Source organism: Mobula birostris, chromosome 2 (assembly GCF_030028105.1).
Source record: "Mobula birostris isolate sMobBir1 chromosome 2, sMobBir1.hap1, whole genome shotgun sequence".
Taxonomy (NCBI): domain Eukaryota; kingdom Metazoa; phylum Chordata; class Chondrichthyes; order Myliobatiformes; family Myliobatidae; genus Mobula; species Mobula birostris.
This window is the reverse complement of record NC_092371.1, coordinates 120078486-120084657: the sequence shown is the minus strand read 5'-3', so window position 1 is coordinate 120084657 and position 6172 is coordinate 120078486.

Sequence of the window (6172 nt, the reverse complement as noted above, 5' to 3'; positions counted from 1 at the left end):
AGATTTTATCCTTGCTTTCATAAGTCATCATGTGTAATGTGTGCTATGTGTCCTTCTGTGCTTTACAGCCTGGTTTGGAGAACATTGTCTCCGTTCTATATATGTCATATGGTTATATACATGCATGTAGTTATCGAGAATAACGACTTAATACAGAGGATTTAGGCAATCAGGAGAAAGTGAATACCTCAATGATTATGAGTGTAAAAGTACATTTGAGAGAAATAAGGAAGGTACAAAAAAACGAGATGGATCTGGCAGGCAGAGTTAAGGATAACACCAAGAGGTTTTATAAGTCTATTAAAAGAATGGCTAGGGAGAAAATAGGACCTGTAAAGATCAGCATGGTCATCTATCTGTGGAGTCACGGATGAGATTTTTAATGAATAGCTTTCACCAGATTTTACTGAAGAGAAATTGTGTCTGCTAAAGAAATGAGGGAAATAAGTAAAGATATCTTGGACCACATGCAAATTACTGAGGAGATATTGGTGGCTTTAAAGCTCATTAGGTTGGATAAACCCCCAGCTCCTTCAACCTTGGACCTTGTGGGAAGCTAGGGAAGGAAGTGTGGAGACTCTTGCAGAGATATTTGCTTCACCTATGAAGTGAAATTCTGAAAGACTAGGGGTAGCTAATGTTGTACTGTTATTTAAGAGCAGCAAACACAAGCCAGGGAACTACAGGCCAGTGAGTTTAACATCAGTAGTGCTTAAGTAACTGGAGTGGATTCTGAGGGATAGGATCTATCAGCATTGGCCAGACAAGGTTTGAGTAGGGATGGTAAGCACAGCTTTGTGCATGGAAAATTGCATTTGACAAATCTTTTAGAGATTGGTTGAACGTAGGGCAGAAGACATTGTCTATGCAAATTTCAACAAGACTAGTCAAGAAGCTTAGATTGCATGGGATCCAGGCAGAGATGCTAATTGGTTTCATAATTAGCTGAACAACAAGAAGCAGTAGTGGTTTAACACACACAAAATCCTGAAGAAATTTAGCATGTCAGGTAGCATCTACAGAGAGGAATAAACAGTTACCATTTTAATCTGAGACCCTTCATCAGGTCTGGAAAGGAATGGGGTAGACAAATAACAAACAGGAGAAAATCTGCAAACACTGGAGGAACTCAGAAGGCCAGTCAGCATCTATGGAAAAAAAGTACAGTCAATGTTTTGGGCCAAAATCTTTCAGCAGGACTGGAGAAAAAAAGGAGTAGATTTAAAGGGGGGGGGGGGGGAAGGAGAAGAGAGATACTCCAGGTTATAGGTGAAACCGGAAAGGGGAAGGATGAAGTCAAGAGCTGGGAAGTTGATTGGTGAAAGAGACAGAAGGCTATGGAAGAAAGAAAAAGGGTGGAGCACCACCAGAGAGAGGTGATGGGCGGGCAAGGAGATAACGTGAGAGACGGAAAAGAGGATGGGACTTAGTGTGGGGGGGGGTGGCGGTGGTGGTTGGGGGTGTTACCAGAAGTTTGAGAAATTGATGCTTATGCCATCAGGTTGGAGGTTACCTAAACAGAATACAAGGTGTTGTTACACAAACCTCAGTGTGGCCTTATCACGACAGTGGAGGAAGCCATGAATGGACATATTAGAATGGGAATGGGAAATGGAATTAAATTGGGTGGCCATTGGGAGATCCTGTTTGTTCTGGCGGACGGAGTGGAGATGCTCAGTGAAGTGGTCTCCCGATCTACGTTGGGTCTCACTGATACACAGGAGGCCACACCGGGAGCACTGAACACAGTAAATGACCCCAACAAGCTGTCAGGTGATTGGTGAAACCAGGTGAGGTGAAGGTGGGTGGGTGGGGAAGGAAGGAAGGGGGAGATGAAGTGAGAAGCTAGGAGGTGATTAGTAGAAAAGGTGAAATCCCTGGGAAGGGATGTCTGGGGGATCTAAGTGTCCTAGGAAGTAATAAAGAAGGGGTTGGCTTAAGACTCCCTGGAAGAGATAGGGGTGGGGTATGGAGATTATATGGGAAATCGACAGGGAGGGGTGAAGATTCCCTGGAAAGTGATGGGGAGGTAGGGGTGAAGATTCCCTGGAAAGTGTTGGGGAGGGAGGGTGAATATTCCTTGGGAAGTGATGGAGAGGAATAGGTGAAAATACCCTGTAACTGTATCACTTTATTCTGAAAGACACCAGCAGTATGCCTGAAATTTGAGTGTTATATGGCAGAAATGAGTGTCACTATTATTATGGAAAAGGTGCTTGGGAAGCTGAAAGGTCTGAACGTAAACCCGGACCAAGTGGACTACTCCCCAGCATTTTGAAAAGGTAGCTGAAAAGATGGTTGAGGTAGTAGTGATCTTTCAAGAGTCACTAGATTACAGAATGGTTCCAGATAACTGGAAAATTGCAAATGTCATTAGAGTATAAATAGGAGCAGGAGTCGGCCATCTGGCCCATCGAACCTGCTCCACCGTTCAATAAGATCATGGCTAATCTGACCATGGACTCATCTCCACCTACCCGCCCTTTCCCCATAACCCTTAATTCCTCTACTATGCAAAAATCTACCCAACCTTCTCTTAAATATATTTACTGATGTAGCCTCCACTGGTTCAGTGGGGAGAAAATTCCGGATTCACACTCATTGAGAAAAGCAGTTCCTCCTCATCGCCGTACTAAATTTACTCCCGCAAATCTTAAGGCTATGTTCCCTAGTTCTAGTCTCACCTACCAGTGGAAACAACTTTTCTGCCTCTATCTAATCTATCCCTTTCATAATTTTATGTGTTTCTATAAGATCTCTCATCCTTCTGAATTCCAGCAAGTACAGTACCAGGTGACTCAATCTCCCCTCATAGTCTAAACCCCTCATGTCAGTCCATTCCTCCAAGGGAGGGAGGTAAAAAAGAAAAGGAAATTTATACGCCAGTTAGCCTGACTTCAGTGGTTGGGAAGATGTTGGAGTCCATTATTAAGGATGTGGTTTTAGGTACATGATAAAGTAGGCAAAAATCACCTTAAAGGGAAATCTTACTGACAAGTCTGTTGGAATTCTTTGAGGAACTAACAGTCAGGATAGTCAGTAAGTGTTGTTTATTTGGATTTTCAGAAGGCATTTGACAAGGTGCTGCACATGAGCCCATTGTAGTACAGGAAAGATACGAACATGGATAAAAGTTTGGATGACGCTCGGGCAAAGATTCAGAATAAAGAGGGCCTACTCTGGTTAGCTGTTGGTGACGAGTGGTGTTCTTCAAGGTTGCTATTGGGACCACTTCTTTTCAGATGTATGTCAACATTTGAATGATAGAATTGATGGCACTATGGCTAAGCTTGCCTATAATATAAAGATAGGTGGAGGGGCAGGTGATGTTTAGGAAGCAGGGAGTCAGCAGGACGACTCTGACAGATTGGGGAAATGGGCAAAGAAGTGGCAGATGGAATATAGTACAGGGAAGTGCATAGTCATGCACTTTGGCAGAAGGAATAAAGGCACATCTTATTTTCTAAGTGGGAAGAAAATTCAAAACACAGAGTTGCAAAGGGATTTTGAGTATCTTAGTGCAGGATCCTGAAAAGGTACAGGTTGAGCTAGTGTTAAGGAAAGCAAATGCAAAGTTAGCATTCATTTTCAGAGGAAGAGAATATAAGAGCAAGGATGTGATGCTCAGTCTTTATAAAACATTGGTCGGACTACACTTGGAGTATTGTTAGCAGTTTTGGGCCCCTATCGAAGAAAAGATATACTGGTATTGGAGAGGACCAAGTCATTGAGTATATTTAAAGCAAAGGTTACTAGGTTCTTGGTTAGTCAGGGCGTCAAAGGTGACAGGGAGAAGATAGAAGGACATGGTTGAGAAAGATAATACTCAGATTTGAATAGGAAATACTGTCAGGCTAGGAAATTAGGAAGGACTAGAAAAATTTTAAGGTACTGTTATATAATTAAATATTTGCTCTTTTGAGCTGAACAAGTATAATTTTATACTTTGTGTTTAAGCCTAAGTGAGTTGAATTCTCAACAAGTGCACATTCCATTGGCAAGGATTACACGGGAAAAGCAGCACAATAGCTAAGTGGGAATTAAAGATACTATTACAGTGCCTATAAAGAAGTATCCACCTCCTTGGAAGTTTTCATGTTTTATTGTTTACAACATTGAATCAGTGGATTTAACTTTGCTTTTTTGTCACTGATCGACAGAAAAGGACTTCCATATCAAAGTGAAAACAGATCTCCACAAAGTGATCTAAATTACAGATATAAAACAAAATAATTGATTGCGTAAGTGTTCAATCCTTCAAGTCGGTATTTAGTAGATGCAACTTTGGCAGCAATTACAGCCTTGAGCCTGTGTGGATTAGTCTCCATCAGCTTTGCACATCTGGACACTGCAATTTTTTCCCCATTCTTCTTTAGAAAACTGCTCAAGCTCCGTGAAATTGCATGGGGATCATGAATGAACAGCCTTTTCACGTCCAGCCACAGATTTTCAATTGGATTCAGGTCTGATCTGACTTGGCCACTCCAGGACATTGTTGTTTTTAAGCCATTCCTGTGTAGCTTTATGCTTGGGGTTATTGTCTTGCTGAAAAAAATCTTCACCCAAGTTGCAGTTCTCTTGCAGACTGCATCAGATTTTCCTCCAGGATTTCCCTGTATCTTGTTGCCTTCATTTTACCCTCTGCCTTCACAAGCTTTCCAGGGCCTGCTGCTGTGAATGATCCCCACAGCATGATGCAGCCACCATGCTTCAGAGTAAGGATGGTGTGTTTTTGATGATGCAAAATATTTGGCTTATGCCAAACACAGCATTTAGTCTGATGGCCAAAAGACTCCATTTTGGTTTCACACCATAGCATCTTCTTCCAGCTGTCTTCAGAAACTCCCACATGCCTTCTGGCAAACTCTAGCCAGATTTCATGAGGGCCCCCCCCCCCCACCCACCCCCCATGACTTTCTCTTTGCACTCTCTCATAAAACTGTGACTGGTGACGTACCCAGGCAACAGTTGTATGCGCAGTCACTCCCATCTCAGCCACTGAAGCTTGTAACTCTTCCAGAATTGTCATAGGTCTCTCGGTGGCTCCCTCACTAGTCCCCTTGCACGGTCATTCAGCTTTTGAGGTAGATTTTCTAGACAGATTACAGCTATGCCGTAGTCTTTCCATTTCTTTATGATTGGCTTAACTTCAAGGGATATTCAGTGACTTCCAAATTTTCTTGTATCCATCTCCTGACTTGTGCTTTTCAATAACCTTTTCATGGAATTACTTGGAGTGTTCCCTTGTCTTCATGGTGTAGTTTTTGCCAGCATTTGGACTTTCCAGATGCAGGTGTATTTTTACTTCAATTAATGAAATGCCTTGACTGCACACAGGTATCCAAAAACCAATCTCCATTTAACCAATTATGTGACTTCTGAATCCAGTTGGGTGCACCAGTGATGATTTAGGGTGTCATATTAAAGGGGGGGGGGGGGGAGGAGAAGAGACAGAGAAAGAGGTTTGAATACTTATGCTAATCGATTATTGTGTTTTATATTTGTAATTAACTTCCATCACTTTGTAAAGATGTTTTCACTTTGACATGAGAGTCTTTTTCTGTTGATCAGTGTAAAAAAGCCAAATTAAATCCACTGTGATTTAATGTTGTACAATAATAAAACATGAAAACTTCCAAGGGAGGTGAGTACTTTTTATAGTCACTCTACATTAAGAGACTTAACATTCACAAAAAGTTTAAGAATATTCAGTAATGAACTAACCAATTAATCTAATCTAACTGGAGATAGAGCATAGAACAGTACAGCACAGCCCCACAATGTTGTGCTGAACTAATTAAATGCCAACTAATATGTTAAGCTTATACAATGTCCATACCCCTCTATTTCTCACATTCATATGCCTATCGAGAAGTCTCTTAAATGTCTCTAAAATGCTTTTCCCTCTACAACCACCGCAGGCAGCACATTCCATGCATTCACCACCACTCTGTAAAAAAAAACTTGCCCCACACATCTCCATTGAAATTAACCCTCACCTTAAATGCAAACCCTCTGGAATTAGACATTTCAACACTAGAGCAGACAGAAAATATCTTTCAATCTATGCCTCTCAATCTTATAAATCTTGATCAGATCTCCACTCAGCCTCCATTCTCCGGGGAAAACAACCCAAGTTTATGCAGCCTCTCATTATAGCACATGCCCTCCA